This window comes from Argiope bruennichi, chromosome 10 (assembly GCF_947563725.1).
Source record: "Argiope bruennichi chromosome 10, qqArgBrue1.1, whole genome shotgun sequence".
Classification (NCBI taxonomy): Eukaryota; Metazoa; Arthropoda; class Arachnida; order Araneae; family Araneidae; genus Argiope; species Argiope bruennichi.
The window spans coordinates 8,987,427-9,012,647 of record NC_079160.1 but is presented as its reverse complement, the minus strand read 5'-3'; the positions used below and the strand labels follow the sequence as shown (position 1 = coordinate 9,012,647).

At 31.5% G+C, this 25,221-nt stretch overlaps 1 protein-coding gene across 1 annotated transcript in view; it reads left to right on the top strand.

Moving 5' to 3' along the window:
• The first annotated feature begins 205 nt into the window (after positions 1-205).
• The window catches only part of LOC129988210 (rho-related GTP-binding protein RhoE-like), a 41,657-nt gene continuing 16,641 nt past the window's right edge, over positions 206-25,221 (top strand). The window contains exon 1 of the transcript XR_008785634.1: positions 206-274. The gene's annotated coding sequence lies outside the window, so the exon portion shown is untranslated. The remainder of the gene's footprint in view (positions 275-25,221) is intronic.

The following is a 25,221-nucleotide window of genomic DNA, read 5'->3' as shown; positions in this document are numbered from 1 at the left end:
TACAAAAAATTAACAATATAATTTTTTAACTGAATTTTATTTATCTGTAATTTGTATTTATTATTTACTAATATTTATCCTAATATTGTCGAGAAAATTTTTTGCTGCAGAAAAGCGTCTTCTAATCTCACTGGGAAGGGATGAATATGCTCTCATACTGAGCATGCGCAGCGATGAAAATCAACGTACTTTTGAAAGTTTCCTCCCAACGTAAAAAGTCATTTTCGCATATCTTTTTCCTGGCTTCTCTTACATGTTAACAGAGTTAGGCATGGTAAGCTAATTTCAATAAATTGATTATTATATTGAAAAATGAGGTTGTTTCAATGTCCGCGAGTCATCTCTTGACAAAGCGTGGGGAAAATTACTTCTAATTGAAATAGTCTGAAGGAGTACGCTCTCTGAACGTTTACTAATTGCTTCTAAGACAAATAAATAAAAAAAAGGATAGTGGTTTTTTTATTTTGTTTGTTTTGTTTTGTTTACGGAGACGAGATCTTAGATTGATAGAGAACGTCTGAGTAGCTGATTAAAAAAGAACTTTGAAAGAGTAAGTTGAAGATATTTCTGGCCTAAAGTTGAGTTGACGCGTTAATGACTTAGAACGTTCTTTAATCTTGGGCCATGAAACAATTAACACTCACGTACTTTCATCATACTTTCTGTTCAGCATCATTTTACGGTGGTGCCTGACTTTTGTGACTGGGTCAGACTAAGCACAATTCACTTATCTTGCTAGATATAATTTTAAAATTGTTGTTCGATGATCTCGATACTTTTTCTTTGTAAAAGTCATTCATTTTTCCAGATTGCAGTCGGAATTCTTGTTATTCAAAGAAATTTATTTTTTTTGAATAACTAAGAAATGATAACAAAAAAAGAAACTCACTAACCCCTATTCAGAACTAAAAAAAGCGAGTTAAAAGAAGTGAGAAAGCCGCCCAGCATTATTTATATCAATCAAGATGAATGTTTTTAAATAGAAATCTTGAGTTCTTGCTTTCTCTAAACAAGAGGAAGGGGGAATCAGAAATATAATTAAAAACTTAGGAAGTTTTTAAGATTTTATAGCCACATCTTTCGAAATGACGATCTCACAAAGATGATTTTCACATCAGAATGGCTTTTTCAATGATACAAATTTCATTTTTGTTCAGTTTTTTCTATAACTTTAAAATGTTTTCAAAATTTCATTTGTAACTAGGGATTGCAATACCGGACCAAAATTTCAATACCGGTATTCGGTATTTTTTAGATCTTAATACTGGGATACCGGTTTTAATACCGGTATTAGAAATTTTAGAAAAAGAAAGAAAACACAGGTGTTCCTTTTTTTTATTAGCAAGTTTTATTAGAAAGGGTAAATATCACAAAAATTAATTTGTTACTTATAAATTATAACAGTATATAAAGAATAACAAAAAACATAAAGGCGCAACTTATTTATTTAAATCACAAAAAAATTGTAAATATCACTATTTAGTCTGTGGTACTAATACAAATTTTTGAAATGTGATCTTAAAAAACATAATACATCCATTGTACTGTCATTAAACCTGAAAAGTAATTTTGTGCAAAAATTACTAGCTGTCGAAAATGCTGTTTCGGCATCTACGATAGTTAGTGGTACTGTTAGCAATGCGCGATATACTTTTTCCATGTATTTACCTCTAAATCCCTCATCTTCAAATAAATCGATTTCTTATCGAATGGTTTTGGATATAACTGATTTCTGTATTGTATTTTTGTTCGTTGAAATTTTCTTATTTATTGCTAATTCTAATTTTTGTTCAAGAGACAATTCCTTTTCACTATCGACATGAGTGTCATCATAATCTTCCATAACTGAACCGAATTCTTTTGAATGTGGATAGGTTTGTGGGTTAAAAATGTTAAGAAAATTTACTATAAACTGATTTGAATTGATTATTTTCTTTTCTTCTTTTTCATTTTTAAAATCATTATAATTATGTAAATACCATGTTTTCTATTTCGATATGCCTTTCTTCTGTGCGATTTTTCAATGTAATATATAATCTTCAGATAGTGATGTTAGGAGTAAACGGTTCCAACGTGTTTTAAAATCTAATATTAATATATATTCTGTTTTATTTTCAGTTAGTATGTATTTCCGTAATATGTCATCTTTTATAGGGGAACGTTTAAATATCTTAACAATTTTTCGATCTTTATAAATTATAGGAAGCAATTCTTGATGGGTTAATATTTCATCCTCATTAGCAATATCTTCTTCAACAATTACACTGTCATCATCTTCACTGTCAATATCACTCTCACTCTTACTCTCTTCAAAATTGGAATCCGAAGTTTCTATATCCACAGTATTTGGATTCTTCTGTTCTTTATTTTTTTGGTATAATACATCTATTACTCCTAACTGAATTCCATGAGCATAGCACAATTGCTGATTTGCACCAATCAACTTTCCAATTTTTTTCATAACTGTTGCTCCATCAGTCATGGATACAATTTCTTCTTTCAAGGATAATCCATGTTTCGCCAATTTAGTTTTAAGCAATTAATTAGTTAATTAATTTCGCCCGTTTGGGAGACATAAAAACAAAAACGTATACTATTTTGCTATGTTGGTGATCCCTGAACATATAGTGGAGGCAATATAAAACACTTCTAGTAAATACCGAAAAACCGGTATTTAAACTTGTGAATACCATTATTACAAAATTGTACAAATGGCTCAAAATACCGGTATTCGGTATTCCAGTATTGCAATCCCTACTTGTAACAATGTTTTATAGTTATGATGAAATTCGAACTAATTTCATTTTCCCATCTCCTGCTTTCGCCAGTATTGAAAAAGTGACTGAAAAAATTATTTTTTTGAACATTTTATCCTTAATAAGATTTTATTTTCCATATTAAATGTACTTTTTGATTTGCTTTGTAGTCCACCCATTTCATGTTTTTCAGTCTTATTGAGTAACTAGAGGCAATCTTAAATAAACAGCATCCTTATTATTAGCACCACAGCAATGGAGGCAATAATTTGGATCGCCATGGCGGCCAGTCTAATTATAATAATCTAATTATAATCATACATGGCAAATTTAACATTTATATGATTAAAAGTTATAAAAATGATAAAAGTTTTTAAAAACACTCTTTAATTAATACACCGATATGTAGAAATTAATACACAGATATGTATTTTTATCAAAAATATGGAGGTCTAAAAGTCAAAATTCTAAAGTGTGCTGAGCTAGTAAAAGCATTTTAAGTCTACTGAAATATTTCTCAATTCCCTATTTTGAAGAATAACTGTTTTTTCTTTAATCTATATATATATATATATATATATATATATATATATAACGCTTACGTGGACGCAAAATCAGGCCAAATTTGTTAATCGCCGTTTGGCAACACTTCGACCTCGCCCGTGAACATCAACACTCGGTTTGATTAGATTTCAAGCGAACTCTATTCTTGCATCGGTTTGAAATTTTTGTAAACAAAAAAATGAACGGTCAAAAAACAGACAAATTTTTTTACGATAAGTCTAAATCGTGCCGTATCGATTTTAAAACGAAATCGTTGAAAAAGAGATTGATCAGTGATTCAATCGAAGGAAGAAATTGTCGGAAGCATATAAGAGAATATAATTCTGCTTCAGCTTTTGCTTCCATGGGAGCTCAAATTAAATTTCCTCCTGGAACAGGGCCATATTGCTATAGAATTCATGGTCAGATATGCCACATGGTTTCTACTTTATATAGTGGTCATAACAAACCAGGTTATGATCAGTTATATGTGTTTGATACTAGTGAAGCCACTGAAAAACGCATGGAGAGAAATGAAGGATGTTTGCTGTCTGTAATGGAAAGATTGGATTCTGTAGTGTAGCTTCCAAATTTGAACAATTGTGAGAAAAGCACAATTTTTTAAAAATTTGTTTCTTTGGTGTTTGTATATAGTTATTTAAGTGAAAGGTTATTTGTGTTTACAAAAGACTTTAAAGCAGGTGATTTTTGCGAGTGTACTTTTTGCTTTACATTTTTATTTCTTTCATTGTTTTATCATATTTTGGAATAAATTGAATCTGAATATATCTGTTTCTAGACTAAAAGGGTTTAGTAGATGACAAGCAAGCTAAGCGAACTTGGATCTCGAAGCGATCCGAAAGGAACTGCATTAACAGTTCCTGGGGATTGGCGAGCATAAGCGAGCAGGGGGCGTAGCCCCCTAGTTTTCCTTAAATCGCCTTTAATAACTTGATATTCTTTATCCTCTCAACGAATTGTTTTTAACTCAAAACTGAGAGAAACATTTAAGCTAAGGTATTCCAATAATTTAAAGCCTTAATGAAAACAAGTTCTGTACTTGAAAAACATGCTAATGTCTCTAAAGTATGACTAATGTCTCAAACAATATTTAAAATCCCCGTTTTCTAATTCCACATGTAAAATGTTCCAACATTAAATGAAGCTACACATTTCACTTGCATTGCCAAATCAATCTTAAAAGCACATCGACACATAAAAATTGTTAAGTTGAGATTCAACACATCTTTCGAAACATTTGATCTACTAAGACAATAAAGTGAAAACTTATTTTAATATCACCAAAGAATAGAAAAAATAAACGTAATTTGCATTCCTTAGTTATTAAAAATGATACACAAATAAATATCAGTAGAAACAATGAAAATGGTCATTACAACAATGAAAAGTATCTTTTTATCTATCTATATATATACATATAACGTTAATATACGTGGCACAGAAATCGCTCTTATTACTTATTATGGGATGGCAACAGTGCAATATATACAAATCGATATACGAACGTTTGAAACTACTTCATTCAGTGTTTTTACAGTTGCATTTAATTCATCATTTTGCCAATGAATGGATCTAAAAATAAATATCTATTAATGGATAAATGCTGCTCGCCGTATCAACCTGTCAAAATATTAAAAAAGAAAATTAAGAAATAGGCATTAAACAGAAAGCTTCATCGAGCGCGAAGTTCAGTTTAACAATCACTAGACAAATAATCGCCATGACTTACAGAAATAGATATACCAAAGATATAGAAATACCTTCCAAAATTATTAATATCAAAAAACAGTTTTTTCATTATCTTAAAACTCAAAAATTATCCTTTTTCATGCTATTGATTTCATTTCTGTACAGTTTTTTTCTTTCCTTTTAATACATTTTATAAGTTTAATGAACGATGTTTCGGTGTTTTTAATCTTATGAAAAAATTCAAACTCCTCTATAAAAACATTCAATCGTGTGCTTTTTTCAATGTTAAAAATAAGATTTAAAAAAAAAAAAATAGTTTTCTTTGGACGTTCATTCCGAAATGGGATTTTTTCTTCCACTTTTATTTCATATTATATATATATTTTTAATTTGTACACACAATAATTTGTTGCAGAATGATTCAATTAATTCTTATTTTTGCATCGCCATGTATCAAATAAACTGAAATTTTTTAAAAAATTCAATGCTTGATAATAATTAAGCAGCTTAAAAATTCAATAGCCTAGGTGAGCAAGCTGAACACCAAAAGCGGCTAGTTTTTCAAATTACGTATAAAAATCTTATTTTTAATCATCAAATTCAAATTAAAAAAAACTGCAAGACAACTAAATCACAATCATTAAAAATATAATTTTTTTTTAAATTTTAAGATGATCTAACCGAAAAACTACATTTAAATTTTCTTAAATTTTAATTACAATTGAAATTAAAATTTCAAAACAATTTTTCGAAGGAGCACAGTTTGATACTGAAAAATATTAAGGGTTCATTGCAACGATCTTCCCTTTAGAGCACGCATTCTATATTATTAGTAAAAATTAATTTTTAAAGAATTTTAAGGAAATTTCTCTGTTATGATATTCGCTATGGCTTAATTTCGTTATAGTATTATTTCCAGCAATTCACGCTTTTACGATTTTGTTTTAAGTTCTGTTTTTTTCCCCGTTTCTTAGCAATTTACAATTTAATACTTCAGTAATACTGCATTTTCAAAGCCTTTTTATCTCTCTTTTGCTTTTTAGTTCGTCAATATAATTCATAACTCATTATTATAAATATTATGGAGCTTGTTATTGAATTTCTTTCTAAATTCCACAACCAGATGGCGCATATAACCTCATTAAAATTAATCGAATTACTGAGTTTTGAAAATATTGAATGAATGCATTGCTATAGGGGACTAGTAACTGGAGTGTTTTAAAATTTTGGAACATCAGGATGGGAAATCGCTTTAAAAATTTCGTATTTATGAACCTGAAACAAACGGAGTTAGATAAAAGCTCGGTAGAGTAAGAATCATCCATTTCAAAACTCGCTGCACATCCGTGAGATTCGCCCATTTTCGGTCTCCTGCTGGTAAAACTGTGAGTGAGTGAAGCTGCAGCTATTTTGAGCTTCGCGAGGGGGAGGTGGCGAGACAAGTGGGGCATTAGAATATGAAAGCGAAAAGATTCTTCGTCAGAGAGCAGGAATGTTGGCCCGAAACAAAAGCAAACACCTACACCGGGAGAGACCCACGGGATTGTTGAGCAGTTCTCTGCCAAACAGAGAGAGAGAGTTGAGGTAATACGCGCGGGAATTTAATACAAAGAAAGATTACCCCTTCTGTTTGTGGAAGGGGTGTAAGCCACACACAAATAAATATAGAGAATTTCCGATTATCCGGCCTAAGGGCACCTGTTCACTCTACTCACACCTTTCTTCACATCAAACCCATTTGGAATAATCTTAATTTACGAGTGTCTTTTAGAAACGCAACTGATGAAAATGAAAGATGTCCATTTCTAATCTAAAGCGGACAGTGGGTTCTTTTGGAGAATTATTCAGTTAAGGTTATAAAAGGTTTTATGCATACGTACTAAAATATAAATATGTTAAATTTCTTTTAAAAAACATTTTAAAACGAAATATATTATTTTTTAAAAATTTAAAAAATATATAATTTTTAAAAATTTTAAAATATTGCAAGCGACTTAATCTTTAATTTTATTTGGAACAAAAATATGCATGATTTTGTAATTCTAATTAAATGCTAATTTTTTAGAAATATTTTTATGCACACTGACTGAATTTTCATTGGAATTTTATATTTTCCTGAACTAAAATGGACTTTTAACGAGCTAAAAAAACTCAAAATATAAAATGCATATCCTATTTTCTTTTAATGTTTGACCGAAATCTTTAATATCAATTTGATTTAATTTCTTCAAAAATGAAGACACCTGGAACATTTTAAAGATATTTAAATTTAATTACAATATCATTTTGAAAAAGTCATTACGATGTACCTTTTTTCATTTTAACTCTTCAAATATTTATTTTATTGAACAATACATTTTATAACACTATTTTAGTTGAATATAAGCATATATTTTGGCAATGAAACGATAAAAATAAAATTGCGCGTTTTCGTCCATGTTTGCTTATTTCAAAGTCCACTGTCCCTTTAAACATGATCAAAAGAAGGTAACGTAATATGACTGAGCACAGGTAATAATATAAAATGAAGTGCAATATAAAATCGAAGAGAAATATTTCCCGGGCACACACACATATATAAGTAACCAAATCTAAAATTTAAAAAAAATTTTTGGAAACGAAACTAAATTATTTTGGAATCGCAACTAAAAATTATTTCCTATTCAAACTAAACCAAAAATTTATTGGCAAATTTTTATTTGGTTATATTTTGATTTTTTCCTATTAACTTGTTTTTTTACTATATATATATATATATTGCTCATGCTGTTTTGTAGACAGTTCTGATTTTCTTACAAAGGCTAGATTTTGATAGAGTGCGATGACCAATGGAATTGATCTGCCCTCGACTGTGTGGCGCATTTCTTGTCAGACTTCGTTGTAAAATGAAGTTTACACGTTCAGTCCTAATTTTGACACACTGTGATACAAAAACCCTTCATCACCGCATTCGGATACATAAAAGACCTCTGCTGGATCGAGTCCAAATTTTAATGTACTTCTAGTGATGGACTAAAATGCAAGGTTTCGTTTGGTCAGCTTGTTGTATTTTTGAATTTTTTGGGGCACAGATGCAAGCAGAGAAATTTTCTAAGAAAATTCGATAGAAATCTGTTATTTTGTTCAAATGAACTTTTACTCAATTTCATTCTTTTAACTCATTGGTTCTTTTTCTTTTCTGTTATTTTGTCCACAGAGAGACATGCTGATTTAGTAGACAGGAAAATTTTAAAAACATGTATTTCGTTCTCGCGGAGATCGCACTGTGGAGATTCGCCTAAACGTGAGATTTTCTGACGACTTCAATTTCCATTCGGATATGGAGAAGTGAAGAACTTTGGAAGATAGTCTACCAGTTAAAAAAGTTTTCAAACTTTGCTGGAAGTCTGTGAATAAAGATAATAAATAAAGATCTAATAAAATAAAGATTCCTGGAAAATTGTTTCCCAAACAACTCTGAGGTTAGAGCTTTTCGAATTCGAATCATCCGCAGTGCTGTGGCGGAGACAGAGAAGGCCTCTTTCGGTTTCCGTGTTCTTTTTTCAACATAAAAACAAAGAGGTTCATTTTCGAAAACGAAGGACGAAGAAGTTCCAAAACAATGACTTCCTTTCTGGAAGATGTGTAGCTCTTTAGAAAACAAAACCCTAAACACCGATTTTTAGTCCAAATGATTCCTATCTGTTTATAAAACACTCTCGGTCGAAATGAAACGTTTCATTCTAAACCAGTTCTCCTATAATTATAAAAGAAAATCGAGAGCGTATAGGAAAATGAAGGTACCTCAAATTCGAGATACAGTACACTTCCGAGTATCCATTTCGAGTCTATCGGGCCTAGTTTTCTTTTATCGTCATTAAATGAGGAAGGCAAGGCGTTGCATTGGCAACATTGCCAAGGCACTGGAAGCGGGTATCTGCTACGATCCTCCTACGTGTCGTGTGCAAAATATGACAGGAAAAGAGCAGCGTTCCGTTCGTTGTTCATTGTCATTAAGGATTTTTTCAAAAACTAAAAACTGTTTAGTTTTGACTCTTATCTTAGAGTTAACTTTTCATATCAGTGTAATCATTTATCAGTGAAAAATAAAATCAGGTTGAGTCAATTTTCTTAAGAATTAGAACTATGATTTACGTTAATATTTTGTTTATGTTTACTGTATTTAAATTAGGCATTACAGAATGTATGTTAAAATGTGAACAATTAATATTTTTTAATTTACTCTTTCTCTAATAAATTCTTGAAACGTTCAGTGCAGTATATTAACATACATAAACTACTGGTACAGAGCTTTCTATTTTCATTCGACATGTTTCCGGTAACTGCTGCATGATTCAACTTGCCGCGTTCACATTCTAAGTGGCTTCAGATAAATGGAAAGTTTAGTACTCAATAAGAAGTGAGAAAATACGTGTTATAATAGTGAGTTGTGGTATAAAAATTTTGTCTTCTGGTATTGGTGGGCATATAAATGAGTTCACAGAACTCCGGCCTGTCCTTCCGCCACATTAGGCGGAATACACGAGAGTGTACTGTAATTGATTAACTCTCAGGAAACAAAGAAGACGTCAAATGCATCGCGTCAACTTAATTTTGCTATCATTGTTCATCTTGCAAAAGAAAAGGGGGGAATGTTAGAAAATTAACTCCATCACTATCACTAATCATAAAAATTGCTCGCCACGAGGGTATCAGAACATTTGCGCTCGGTTAATCATTCCCTACCCCTGTTGCTGTCATAGGTTTACTGGGATTTGGACCTTTGGCAAGAAAACTTGGCGCGGGTGACGGTTTTTTGTTTTCCATAGCTGCATTTCCGGTCGGGCTTATTGAAGATAATGGAATGGCGATAATTTTTGTAAAAAATTTTTCAAAGGTTAATGTAAAAGGATAAACATGTAAACGGATTACAAAGGGTAATTGAAAGGACCTATGAAAAAATTTAAAATTCTTAATTCATCGGAGCTTTTATTGACTCCAGTAACATAAATTGTAATTGTTTAGTTCATTTAGACCATTTTGTTAGTAGATGCGTGCCCCTGATTAAAATTGACTGATGGGCGCTGATTACAGTGACTATCCAATAGATATATAAACCATGTTTACCTTAAATTTAATTGTTTGATTTATTTAATAATATAGATATTGTAAAAGTTCTTAGAAATCTTTTCCTCCATTTACATTTTAGAAAATATATTTCAAATTTGTTCGCTTCATACAGACACTAGCTGAAATTTACACTTTTATATATTTAATTTACAATAATATTTGATTTATGTTTTTAATTTGAACTTCTTTCAATGTGATGGCAACAGGTGGATAACAGCTAATTTTTTCCCATTGACGTGCTCATGCAGATTAAATTTTATTTTTATTTTGTGCGAAGTACATTGTTGAAAAATATGGTTAAAATGTTTCTTTAAAAACACGTTAAAAATCGAAACTTAATTTGTAGATTAAAGCATTGGTATCATTAAAAAGATAATTTTTTTAACTTTATCTTGATGCAAAAATCAATTTTGTGTTTTAATATTTTCGGAAGTTATAGCGTTGTAATTTTTAGAAAGTGTATCCATTTTTAAATCTTTTTACTCCTTAATGTAACAAATTATTGTATGTATAAGGGTCAATGTCAGTGAAATGAATTAATATTAGATAAGTATATTATCTGTAATGCTCATAAACAATGCTGATTGAGAAAGTTTTCTTATTAGTTGAAATTTAAACACTTTCGTTTTTCAAGTTCCCATTTTTTGTTGAGATTACAGAAAATTAAAAAAGATGCATTGCGCAAAAAGCGGAATAGTATACGGTTTTAAGAACAATAGTAAATGTTACATGTCCAATAGAATTTGAAGTTAAATATGCTCTTGTGAGTAAGCGATCAATGACAAGTTAAGTAAACTTTAGCAACTATAAATCTGAATTATAAAACTAAGTTGGCCATTGCTTTCATAAAACCTTTTTAAAAAATGCTTTTTAATGTGTATTAGCATTTGTGTAACAATATATTTTGCAACTATTTTTCTTCAATTCATGGTTATATAGGAGTAATCATAATTTCTATTTTGAAAAAAGCAACATTACTACCAAGTTATTCAATAAATCTCTCAAAACTTTTTTTTTAATTTTAATTACATACAAATGAACAAAAAATGCTGTTAAGCTTTCAGAAATGCCGAACAGTCTTGACTATGCTGAATGTCAGAGAGATAAATGTTTGCAGTTAGTTTATTTTTTTATTTCTTTATTTATTTTTGTTAAATGTAAGGGACCATATTATGCATATTGTGAATGCATATTAAAAAAAGAATTATTTAGAAATTATATTCATTTTTTTTAAATTCACCTTTTTATTATTTTCATATTATTTTTTTATGTATAAGTAAAAATTATAACAATTCCTAGATGAATATTCAGTCTGAAATATTCCAGAACTTTATTACGAAATAACGAAATATACAAAAATTCAATTTAATTTTGTTCGTTTCTTTCTCAATTAAACCTATTAAATATTTTTTGAATAAATAATTTACTTATAAAATTCGAAAAAAAATTAGGGACATTTTATTAAAGTTCGCTGTTAGTACTAAAACTATTGAGAGAAAGGATTGAGCCATTCTTTTGGGATGAATCCGAGGTATTACAATTTCATAGGCACATAGATGTTGGCCGATTCTCCTGGATTGAAAAATTAATAAAAGCAATTATTGATAAAAATAAAATCGTGTCAAACGAAATACTATAAACATTGAATGACTCCTTCTAAATTACAGAATTCGGTAATGTTAATTAACAGAATTATAGAGAGCAAGTAAATGTCCCAAAATCGAAGTGCTTCAATAATTAATCAGTGATGAGTTCTATGTTCTAAGAGCCCTTCTAACATTCACGCGGGCCTCAATATGATTTTCTGTGCAAGCAGAGAAAATCTAAAATATCCAACTCAAAGAGTATTTTTTCCAAACAAGTTTGGGTGACTCATTAACCCCACCAAACCCCTCTCGTGATGTACAAAGACAGTGACCTCTTCAGAGAGTAAGGGAAAGTTTTATTGGTTAATCGTTTTATTGGGGGTGGTTGATGGGTCAGTTGACCGCACAGTTTGGCGTACATTGTAAAATCGCCAAATCTTACATGCAAAGATAAAGTTTATAATGTGGTAGTCTTTCTTGACACTTGAGCGGAAAGGGGGAAATTTATCGAGCGCAAGTGAAGCCTTTTTTGGGGGTGGGTTGGAAGGGGAAGAAACTGAGTGTTTAAAAGAACGCCGACTCTTGTAATAAATGATATCGATTTAACAAACACGATGATTACACAAATTACATTTTATTTCACGATATCTACTTTACATCGTGCTGGCGTATACTATGAGGGATATTCACATTATGGATTGACGTTATTTTTAATTGAAAACTGAAGATTAAGTTGCTTATAAAGTTTATTGTTGTATCATATAAATTAAAGAGTTTAGAAGATAATGAGAGAGAAATGGTTTGAAAAGCTAGAAAAATTTCATTAAAACTTATAAATGTAAAGTTAAAAGAATGATATTAAATACAAAAAATTCTAAACTAAAGCATAACTTATTTTTATGAATAATTCTATACATTTAAGGAACTTTAATTGTTTTTTTTTTTTTCAATATCACAAATGCTAGACCAGAAAAGAACGTACTTTAAAGAAGAAGGGAAAGAAGGTTAAAGCTAACGCTTTTATATCAGTGCATTATATTTCGAAAGATTCTGAAGATTTATGTTACGAAAATACTAACAATTTTGAAAGCTGAAGCCGGAATATTTTGTAATTTAAAAATATGCATATAAAACTTAAGCATTTTCATTGAATAAGAGGCATTTTTAATTTAACATTTAAACGTTTTCATTCCTCCAGACAATTTCTGAAATTCGATTCGATTTCGATTTTACAGGTTCAGTTGAATAATTATTTATCTTTGCTGAAAGTGCCAACATTTGCCAAAGGGTTCAGACATTGAAAATCTAGAATAAATTTGTTCCAATCCTAATAAATATTCTTATTTCTTTGGCCAATAGCTCATTAGCTGTAGATTATTGACTTTTTAGGTTATTTTTTTAGCATGCACAATTTTTGTGCCTGTATTTTTTTTTTAAATTTTTCCTTGTTATTTGATAAGACCCAAAAACGGGAATTTAATTTAATAAGTTAAAACAAATTATAACACGTGCAAGTTAAAGAGCAACACTACTACGAAATTAATACTATGAAATAAAAACGGAAGAGAATTCTGTTCCGAATTTAATGACCGAAGAAATCATTTTTAATCTTAATTTTAGCATTGGCAGAACCACGCGATCGAATATTTTGTTGAAAGTTTTGAATTTCATCTATATCTATATCATCGATATACTTATAATAAAGCTGAATGTGTGTGTATGTTAGAGCTCTACAGGCCAGACCGTTTGACCTACAGCTACCAGATTTGGCACAAGTATAACTTGGAGACCAGGAATGTGCATCTCGGAGCGAATTGTTTTGAATTTTTAATTAGAATTTTAATTCATCGAAAATTAAAAGAAATTTTAGCATTTTTTCGAGATAACTTCCGAAAACAGGATTTTTGCATTACATTAAAATTTTAAAAAATCATCTGTTTAATGATATCAATATTTTAACCTATAAATTGTTTCTATTTTTAATGAATTTTTTAAAAAAATATTTAATCATATTTTCAACACTTTATTATGGCACAAAATAAGAATAAAATATAACCTGCACAAGCACGTTTCGCGTGCATAGGAAAAAATTAGCTTTTATCAACACGTTGCCATCACACTGATAAAAATTCAAATTAGAAAATAAGTTAACTGTTACTGGAAATTAAATCTAGAATGGTAGTTTTCAGCACCTGTCTGTCTGAAATGAAATAAATAAGAAATATAATATTTTCTAAAAAATGAATGCATACAAAGTTTTCTATGATCTTACAATAACTATATTATTTCGATAAATCAGCTTTATGTAAGGAAACATAGTTTTAACATATTCAGGGCCTAACTTTCAATTCAGGGCCCAAGGCTAATTTGTAAACTTTAATAATAGAAATACATGGGTTAAAATAGTCTAAATAAAGTAAATAATTATATTTTATGTAACTTGAGTCAATAAATGCTCTAATAAATTATGAATGTTTAGCTTTTATCTAGATTTTCTATTCTGTGAATCCTATTTAACAAAATATTCTGGAGAAAGTAATATTTTAAATAAAAAGAGTTGCAATTCAATCCATTAAATCAGTCACTATAGCTGATTGATTTATAAAAGTGTGAATATCACTATTGCATGCATAAACAGAGCAATTAAAACAATAAAAATATTTGTAAACTAAAATGATTAGTAAAATTAAAAGTAAATAGAATATATATACATGAAAGCTAAATTTTGTGAATTTTAAAAAGTATTTTTTTTTTTCTTTTTGAGTTAAAATGCTCTGACATTATTGAGGACAAATTTTTAAATTTGGCTTAAAATAATTTTTAAAATCTTCTCTTGGAGACCCCCCTCCCACTTAAGAAGTCAAATTCAGAGATTATCCGAAACGCGAGAGTGTGAAAACGTCAGTAATCAGAATACAAACTGTTAGTGAGCGGTTTTGCAATTTTGAAGACCCCATTTGTACCTTCTGAAAAGAATGGCACAGAAGACATTTTGCTGTGAGCAGGAAAAGTGAGGGACGCTGAAAATAGGATAAAGATAAAGCAACGGGGTGATTCGTAAAGTAATGATTCTTCACTGAATCGCGGCTGGACCGAGAGCTACGAAATTTGGCCCAGATATGCTTTGAAAGGTGATAATGTATACTTCGTAGAAATTTTTTAACAAATCAGAACTAAGCAAAATGACTTCCAGAAATACTATAATCCAAAAATTATTGGATGTTACGTGTTTCTTAATTATGAAACTTTTTGAAATATATTCTTCTACATAATTTAAAAAAACACTTTTTATTATTGCAGCGGTATTTAAACTGCCCATTACTCCCACAAATATAAAATAGCATATATTTTTTCGCATTGTTGAAGATTGAGAAATGAAAACGTATATTTTTTTCATATATTTAGGCAACGTCATGATGAATGTTTGCTTCAGATTATTTCATCCAATTTTTTTTTTATGGAATATGTAACAATGCATTTTAAAATATCAAGTAATATATCCGATATGCTGAAAGATTATGCTTTTTATTCTTAAATTTTTATCAGCATATAGCCAGAAAATTAAAATGATATTAGACATTCTCAGATAACGCAAGCAAAACGAGTAGCATGATGGAATAGATAAACAGCACATTTTTCATGAGAGAAGTGACAGCAACGTGTGTAGCTTTGTCAAGTTTTTCACTCGAATATGTTGCCAAGTGGCTTTAAAATGCGCAAGCAATAAATAGAATAGATGCAAGAGCTGTTGTTTCTAATGGCACTTGCCATGGACAAGTCAGCTGTAAAATCGCTGACGAAGTCAGCGATTTTAAGCCAAGGGAGCGTCTTTTGTTTTAGAAGCGCCAACTAGGGCCAAGAGTACGTCTTAGCTACTTACGCATCACATTCGCTTGCACAGCCCCTTTTTACAGGGGGCAAATTCACACATCTCACAGATAGAACAGATGAAGAACAACCATGCCCGAACCGGAACTCGAACCCAGGACGTCCAGATCACGGGGAAGACGCGCTACCCCTATGCAAGGATGCCGGCAGATGCAAGAGTAACGAACAAGACTTAAATTCCCGTTTCAATTTGGTCTTTAAAAGTATTGCGTTGCAGAAACCCCAAATATGAAGCTGAGCTTAAGAGATTTATTTGAAATTGAATACGATCGATATTCCTGGCAGATGGGTTACTGACCAGTTCCACTTTGTCCGTCACTGTTGATTTCATGCTCGAATTTAAGTGAACAAGGCAGGAACATTTAGCGTTATTTTAATTATATGTATATCCAGTTTTGAGCAGCACGAACTTTCTAGTAATTGTGAGGCATGATTAGACGACTAGAACGACACCTGAGAAGGCATCTCACTTATCTTTTCACATTAGTGGGAAGATCCCGAAGTGAAAGCGTATTGGAATAAGATTGCATTGGAATAAGATATTCTGTATTGGAATAAGATTGCAAATCTGGAACTAGTTGGAGAAATCGTCTCGAACAGTTGTGCAGTAGCTTTGACTGAAGAAATGAAAATGTGGGAATTCGGAGTGTAGTTTTCCCACTAATGCTGTGAATCCAATTGGCGGAAGATTCTCGAAATGCAAACTCAGAGATGTGCTCCACACTTTGTTTATGTAAGAGGAATTCAAGTCGAGGAAAGAGCACTTCGGCAAAGTCGGGGGGGGGGGATTTACTGATTAAAATGTATAATGTCTTGTGAACATTTACAGCTATATCTCCAATATTAAATCGAATACAATATAGCAGCATTGTTTAACTACTTTCACCGAAAATATTTCGAGAGTTGCCCTTGCCGTTTATGTAGGGCCACACGGTGGACTGGTGGTCTCAGTTTCGGAACCGGAGGGCTTCAGGTTCGAGAACCGAATCCACCGAAGAACCGTCGTGAAAGTGGGTTTGGTGCATGTCGGTAAGTTTGGTCGGGGCCAAACGTCCTCCCACTGGTTTGATGTGGAAGTTTAGAGAGGAGGGTGCCAGCTCAGGTGTCGTCCTCGTCATCTGATCTCGGTTCAAAATGACGATGTCCGTCCCAAAATAACCCTAGTATTGCTTTAAAACGGAACATTAATATAACTAAATTAAACTAAACATTGTCGTTTAAGTATCTGGCCTAGACACTATCAGATTTGCAATCCAAAACCCAGCCGAACGATAGATGTAGCTGTGCGTTCCGGATTCTCTTTATGGGTTAAAAAGATCTTAAAAGAACATTCTCTACCAGTGGCTGGAATATTTAGCGGAATGTAATGCGAGAGCTATGCTTTCAGTTGATGATCCATCTTGGAGAGAATCCAATGGTTATGAAGATTTCTTCATAAATGTATGGATGGCCCCCTCTTCTCTTGGTAAAATCTCGCCTCTCCTTTCTTCCAGTGATCCGATTCCTCTCCTGCCACCCACACCTGCTCCGTTCAGAAGTCGTTGACACACATCCTCCTCGACACAGAAGTCTAGAGTGAAACAGGATGGCCCTCTGCTAGCAAAAGAAGATAGCACAGGACATGCCAAAAACACGTTCTTCCCTCTGCGTTTTGTTCTCGGCTTCCCCGCAGACGCATTTTGGATCTCCTCCTATAAGCGATGGGATACAAAATTAGCTAGTATAATGTTCTAATCACATACCGGAATTCAATTTACTTGCTTTTTGAACTTTTTATTTATCGCTGTCAGAAGACACGAATAGCAAGAGACAGATGACTGGATCGTACACACAAGAACGGATCAAACAAGTTGGGAGCCCCTTTGAGCGAAAATTGTTGTTGGGGGAGGGGGGCTTCTAAAAGAATCACATATATGAACTTAATATAATGTTAATATAACGTTTTTAATTAATTTCGTGTATTTTTCTTCATAAGACCATTTTTTATTAATAATAATTTCATTTTTTGATTTCTCTGTTGTTTTGTTTTAGTTTCCAAATTGATAGTTTAATAATTAATAACTTAATAGTTAATAATTAATATAGATTGGAATCAATAGATGAATTTATGAAATTTATATCTGTAATTCGCATGCATAAATATTTATGTTAAATATCACCGAAATAACTTATAATTTATTATATGAAAGAAATACTTTTTATACAAAGAGTTACTTTGATTGTCGAATGAATAAGTTTTATATTCATTGAGTTATTAAGATAAAATGATAATTAATTTGTTTCTAAATACGGGAAAACGAAAAAGTAAAAAGGATTCAAACAAGATCTGTAAGATTTAAATTTTCGTACAGTTATAATTGATGAATTTTTTCTTTTCTTTATTTTTTCATAATCGATACTAAATTATTTTATTTCTCTCTTTATTAATCACTTAGAGGCATGAAACTATGTACAAAAGGACGTGTTTAGGAAAAAGCAATCCTTAAGTACTTTAAATAAACAGAAGATTGAAAATAAATTCGGATCATTCTGAGATTACTTAGATTGTGATAAAAAGAAAATGGAACTAGATTACATTGTTCAATTGATCATGATAAATTGTTGCATTTTCAGATATATAAAATATAGCCTTTTAAAATGTCTCAAAGAATCTTTTGAATAGAACATGATAAAGGAAATTGTGTTATCTTATATAAGGATATAAATTTCAAACCTTTGGCCATTTCAATGAATAAATAGCATGGCATTCTAATATGTTTAGAAAGACTACAATAATTTAAAAGTTAAAATCAATGCAAAAACTGCTTTGCAATTTTTGAAAAGCTCTGTTGGATGTGGCGCTAATTAATGATATTTACAATTTTACAAAACTAAATGCACGATTGTTCGAAGAAAAACTATTACAAGCGTTATAACCTAATTATAAATAAAACAAGAAATCAAAATAAATTTTTTCCTAGAATTTCTCTTGAAAACACTTTCAATTAATTCAGATACGCCAATGCTATTTGATTGTTCTTGGTCCATATACAATAGAACAATACTATTTAATTTGCCTTTTTTGATATTGAACTTCAGTAATAATATTTTACTCTTTTTCAAAACAGAAAATTATTTCTATGCCGATGAATCCATTATAAGAAGAACCAACCATTTTATTTCAGCTCTAGAAAATTTTTATTATATTATTCAAAGGCTTTATGCATTCCAATTAGACTACAAATTTTTTCTTTATCGCCTTTTTGAAGCAACAAGAACTGAATAGATTTTAGATTGTCAAGAAAAATGTTCTTTTCTGCTATAGATATATTAAAATAAAATATATATATATATATATATTTAGATATTCCAAAATTATACTCATAATTTTCAATTCTTCGAGAAAGACTTGTAAATTAAATTGTCACAAGTAGAATTAAATATGTTATAAATGAATTCGTCATGAGAGGAAAAAAAACAACGATTTTTTTTTAGAAAATGTTTTTTATGGACGTTTTTGATGAATATGATGCTTGAAAGTTAACAAGGACCATGATGTTGACCATGCTGCGCCAAACTATAGGTAAAATCATCTCATCACAAAACAGTCATCGAAAGAAACTCTAAAATGTAATTGAGATTTAAATAAATGGATAAAACTTTATGGATTTTGCAAAGAGTTGGACATGAGGTATCCTAACAAGCAAGAAAGATAATGCAGTGCAGGACTTTTGAAAAAACTGCTAAATCTGGACATTGAAATTTGGGCAATCTGACCATATACGTTGGACAGACATTTGACAATGACACTGCGAACACAGTGGTGGTTGTTTACCTAGCAACAAGTGAATATGGTTGAATCTAATGCGTCCAATGCATAAAGCAGTTCAAATAGTATATGCTTTTCTGGTCGCTTATGAGGGTCAAGGTTGCACATTGGGTTTTATAACATGAAATTTGTTGTTTGTCTTCCGGTCCCACTGTCTTTACCATTTAGAATAAAGAAACATTTTAATATGCCTTCTTTATGTCGCTCACTGAAATAGCAGTAGCGATTGAAGTAGTAGCCAATTTGGCAGCCTTGTCTGCCTCTTTGTTGTCTAAAATTTCAACATGGGATGGTACCCAAGAGAATAAGCTAGTATAACTACGAGAAATTAGTTTATCAAAAACATCTCGGACCCTTTAAACCAAAGGATGAGGATGAGGACGAGGATTACAGGATTTTAGAGAATATAAAATACTGAGAGAGTCCGTGTAGATGATAAAATTTTTATCTAGGATATTAGAAATTTCTTCTAAACATGTAAAAGACCACTTATTTCTGCAGTAAAAATTTCCAAACTGCTTAATCAAGTTCCCTAATAATTTTATTAATGATTTATTGTTTGCAAATTACATGACATTCCAAATGACAGTCACAGTAACGTTTCATTCTTAAACGTTTTCTTAAGTAAACCAACTTCAGCTTACAGTAGGTTTTTTTTCTCCATTTCTGATAAGCTTCTATTAATTTTGTCTAAATAAACTTTGAAAGCAAGAACTAAATCAATTATCACCGATTCTATCAGATAATTCAATTAATAATAAAGTGAATTTTCGCATTTCTTTACATTCATTTAATATTTGCTAGCAACGAGAGGATGCAGAAAAAAAGAATAATTCTTGTACGAAAATAAAATATTGAACTGTTGTATTGCAGCAAAGTTGCCGGCTAAATTTAAGGAAAGAACAGTACACAGAACTGAAATCACATTTAGATTATGCTCTTTAACTGGTGCTTGAACTTCCGAATATTGCCTTATCATGTTTAATACATTATCGTAATATTATCTTCTGCAACATTTTATTTTTTTAAAAAAGTGCAAATAATATTCGATCTTACAAATGTAAGGACTTGCGAATCAAATGAAATATACTAAAAAGCTTTGTTCTCTTTGGGGTTATCAAATTATTCCCATTAAATCTATAGTAATCATTCAGTTATCAATTATTGTCAAAAAAATCAAACATTGTGATTAAAGCCTTTTCGCTTTATTCTAAACAGCAATGATTTTTTTAAAAAAATTGTAAATTTTATTTTAAATTTAAATGATGGCAGGGATATTACTATGTCGCAATCAATTCAATAAAATAGTGAATACGGTGCTAGATATGTATAAATGAATGTGTTCGGAATTTTTAGGATATTCTGTTCGATTTTTTTCTGGAATTCAGAGAACACTGCGTACAACCAGAAAAATAATTCCATGAAATATTTTCCTTCTAATATTATCAAAATTTGCAATGATATGAAAGAAACTTTTCTGCATTGCACTCTCGCTCACAGGAGAAAAAAATTTCCATGTAATAAAATGTATGTATAGCTTAGTTATATTAATGTCCCGCTTTAAAGCAACACTAGGGATTTTTTGGGATGGATCTTGTAATCTTGAATCGCAATCATATGACGAAGACGACAGCTGGGTTAGCACCCCTCTCTCCAAACTTCCACACTACACCAACGGGAGGACATCTGATCTTGACGGATTTAACATGCCCCAGACCACGTATACGACGGTTCTTCGGTGGAATCGGGTTTCGAACCTGAAACCCTCCTGTTTCGAAGCCCAGACCTTGCACCAGGCACCGCGACCCCTAATGAATGCAAAGGACAAAATAAAAAATATGCAGGAATAAATACTAACGAAAACGCGGTGAAGGAAAAGTCAGATTAATAAATAATTCCAAAAGCAGAGAATTTCAGACCGTTTATTAGATATAAAAATGATGAAAAAAGAATATATTTAAATTATCTTCAAAATCAAACGATTAAAAAGAATTGCCTCCAAAGGGGTTAAAATCGTAATAAAATCATTTACTTCAATAATCTATTTCCAGTATGTGTAGCCCAAGTTTTTTTACAAGCACTACAATCAGCGTATTATTAGGGATATATATATATATATATATATATATATATATATATATATATATATATAACGACATCTGTTGGTAAACATGCGAAGTATATATATAAAAACAATAATAGTTTTGGGTTTTGCCAATTTACTATTATTTTATTATTATCATTTGGAAAGTTTTCCATTTAGTAATTATTGGGTTATTCAGTGTATAAAGACCCCAATCATGGAACGCTCCAAATTGCATTTTCGACATTCGTTGCTTTTTTTTGCTTGATTTGAAGAAATCTGCTGCCGAAGCCCATAAGGCACTTTTAGAAACTTATGGTGATGCTGCTCCGTCATATCCCAATCGTCGGTTTTGATTTCAACGATTTAAGATTGGTAATTCCGATGTCAATGGCAAAAAAAAAAAAAAAAAAAGGCATGGAAGGTAAAAAAAAATCGAAGACCATCAATTGCAAGATTTATTGGACGAAAATGGGAAAAAAGTTGGAGAAAAAAACAGAAAATATATATTGTACCAATTTTTCTCAATAAATGCCTTTTTAAAATGAAAAAAGGATCAAAATTATGCAAGCATCTAATAATAATATCGGCAATATTTAAAAATAAGGCTTCATTTTGGCGGGCCCTTTCAGCCCAACCTTTAATTCGCGATAGCATACATTTATTTGATTCGAATTTTGATGTGAATCCACATTTGCAGTAAAAAAATCATATGCGAAATTTCATTTATCTTATTTCGTTGCATTTTTGACTTACCGAGTTCACATGCACTTAAATAAATACAGCGAGCCCTTAGAAGAATTTGGGACACACCTTTAATAGGGAACTTCATCTTTTCAAAATCACAGACTAAATTTTATCCCTCTAGCTCATTGTATTTCTGAGTTATTGTGTTTACAAGAGAGACACACAAGCCAGATTGATACGATTTCAAAATTATATTCTTCGGATCATTTTCAATCAACGTGTCATGTTTCAGTCAGAACTAAAAGGAAACAAAAAAAAAACATTGCATTTTTATTTAAAATATAATAAAATTCAGGAGAATAAATAATTACAATAATAAAATAATTCCTAATATTGATCATCGCTTCCTTCCAGCTTCCCCTGCGTCCGAAGAAATGTGGCTTTCAAAATGGATTGCTTCTGGACGGAGAAGATAACCAGAGTGAACAACAAGTTTTTCATAAGAATATTTATTATGCAAACATATTAAAATATAAAAAAGAGAGCGGAAATTTCACTTATTCCGACACGTATTATATTATCTATTGTAACGTCACCCATTTTCCTACACATAGTTAAGTGCCTACGGACCTCCAGATATGGATCCTTTACAAAGAAAGTCATTGTGTCTGGTCAATCATTACTATCCAGGTGTCGGAACACAGATGTGTACCCCGTCGTTTCAAATAGATCCAGCATGTCTTCAAGGGGGGAAAATGTCAAAACATCCAGGTGCTAAACTTTTTTTCCCTTATGAAAAGACACCTCAAGATATCAACGATCAATCACCTGCAACCGTTGTCATTAAGTGTCAAAGTCAGGTGTACTTCAGCCTATGTTAGCTGCGGTCGCCACAAAGATGAATTCCTTGACACTCCCTCGATCGAGTTGAGATCATTGAAGAAGTGTTGCTGAGCTGCTATTGGGTGATAGCGAACTTAAGTTTGCCAATGAGAAAATCGGAGGCGAAGATCTGACGGAAATACAATGCTTATTTTTGGTTTGTTTCGAGTCAAAGAGAGAGAGAGAGAGAGAGAGAGAGCAGTGAGAGGCTTCGAATTGGAATTCGGAGAGATGTCGGTGTCCGGAGAATTTGCTTCCAATATTTTTAGAAGCTGCGAACGATTCGGGTTTCTGTGTTAAGATTCAAGCGATAAAGATTGGCGGATTTCTGGAGCGCCCCTGACATAGCTGTTTAGAGCAAACAGCCTGTTAGCGGTTTTTTGGTGATTTATTCTCCGATTTGATCGGGGAACTATTTCGTGATTGAACTGTTGCTTGATATTCATTTTTGCTATGTTACTGTGTTATTTGATGGGTCTTGATCAAGATCTACTCTACATATACAGTGTGTCTCCTTTACAACCAAGATAGCATTTCAATTGCATTGAGAAGACTGAGGCACGTTTTTTTCCCCAAGAAATTTTTAAAACAATCTATTACAAGTTCTTTCACGAAACACTCTTTAAAATGTACTCTAATCATTACAGTAGATCCATAACATATTTTTAAAAAAATGTTTAGATGACGATAAATCAACAGTAAACACTTTTATACACTTATATGTATCGAAATAACTTGCCCCATTAAAGGCCATGTTATTATATCGCATGGAATTTTCGTCGTATACAATATGTTAACAGTAAAAACGAATTTTATATATTCATACTTTTATTATTTTGTAATTTTTATGAACTTATGCATAATGCGCTCAATTTTGTAAGTTATTCTCATGAACCGTCATTATAATCAATGTCCGAAATCGCAGTTTTTACTAATACAAAATTCATGAAACTATGGTTCGCTATGATTGTGAAACCATTCCAAGTAGCGATATTGAAGCTATTGATACTAGCCAATGATGCTATTGATACCAGCAATCACTCTTGGATAGGAAGTCAGTTATAGAGCATATTTTTGAATAGTGGCCGACAAGGTGCATGAAGCAACAACTCCTTCAACATCAGCCAGCTTGCATTTGGAAGAATGCAGGGAAATAAATGCATCTGAGGAGGAATCCACTGGGTACTGTTTACCATTATGTAAAGGAATCCATAGAAATCTCAGAATTAAGAAAGAATCTGAGATTGGAAATGATGACTTGAGTACAGTACTGGTGGTACCAGATAATATTAAAATACTAAAGGACATGATGTTAAAAACATTAAAAAAAATTGTCAGTTTATTATCAACTATTTGAAAGTTTTAGAATGTTTGGATTTCTATTGTTGTGGAACGAGAATTTGGAGGATTATTAAGAATTTCGAACAGATTTTCTTATATTCTCCTTATATAATTCCTTATATAAATATATTTTTTCATATTCTATTTTCTTTTCTTCTCCTTGTTTAACAGGAAGATAGGCGTATGGGAAGATGAGGAAGAAGGTCAGAGATTGATCACTTTGTGACTGGGGGCCAAAGGCCTCGAAGAGAATATCAATTTGGTGAATCGGCCGATGTTATGGAAGGGTTATGCTTAAGACAGCAGTCTGTCGCAACGAATCCTGTTCGATACTGTTCCGTTCAGTGGTGGCGGGATATTCGGCTGTATACAACAAGAAGAAGAAGTATCAACCAGCTGGAGGACGCATTTTTCATTTGTCAGATTTATAGCGCATCAGGATCACACTGAGGATCTTTGAAGGAAGCGGGATTCGAATTCAAGGAATTTTCAATCCAGAATTCGAGACTTTATCACCGTAATGAAGTTAAACATGCTTTGCATTAAAAAAATATAACGAAAACCTTAGTGAATTGGATTAGAATTTATTCAGTCCCTTGAAACTATTCTATGGGCTATTAGGTATGGCTTACAGACAGGCAAAAAAAAAAAAGTCATCGTCAGAATTAAGGAATTTAATCATTCAATCAGCTACATACTGGAGCCCGTCAACTTAAAAAAGTGCCAAGTCGCCAAATCAAAGTATCTGCGAATGTAAGAACTGAAATAAAACGGTCGCAGTCAAACCTTAACTACTCAAAACTTCAATGCCGATTTAATTTTTAGCAG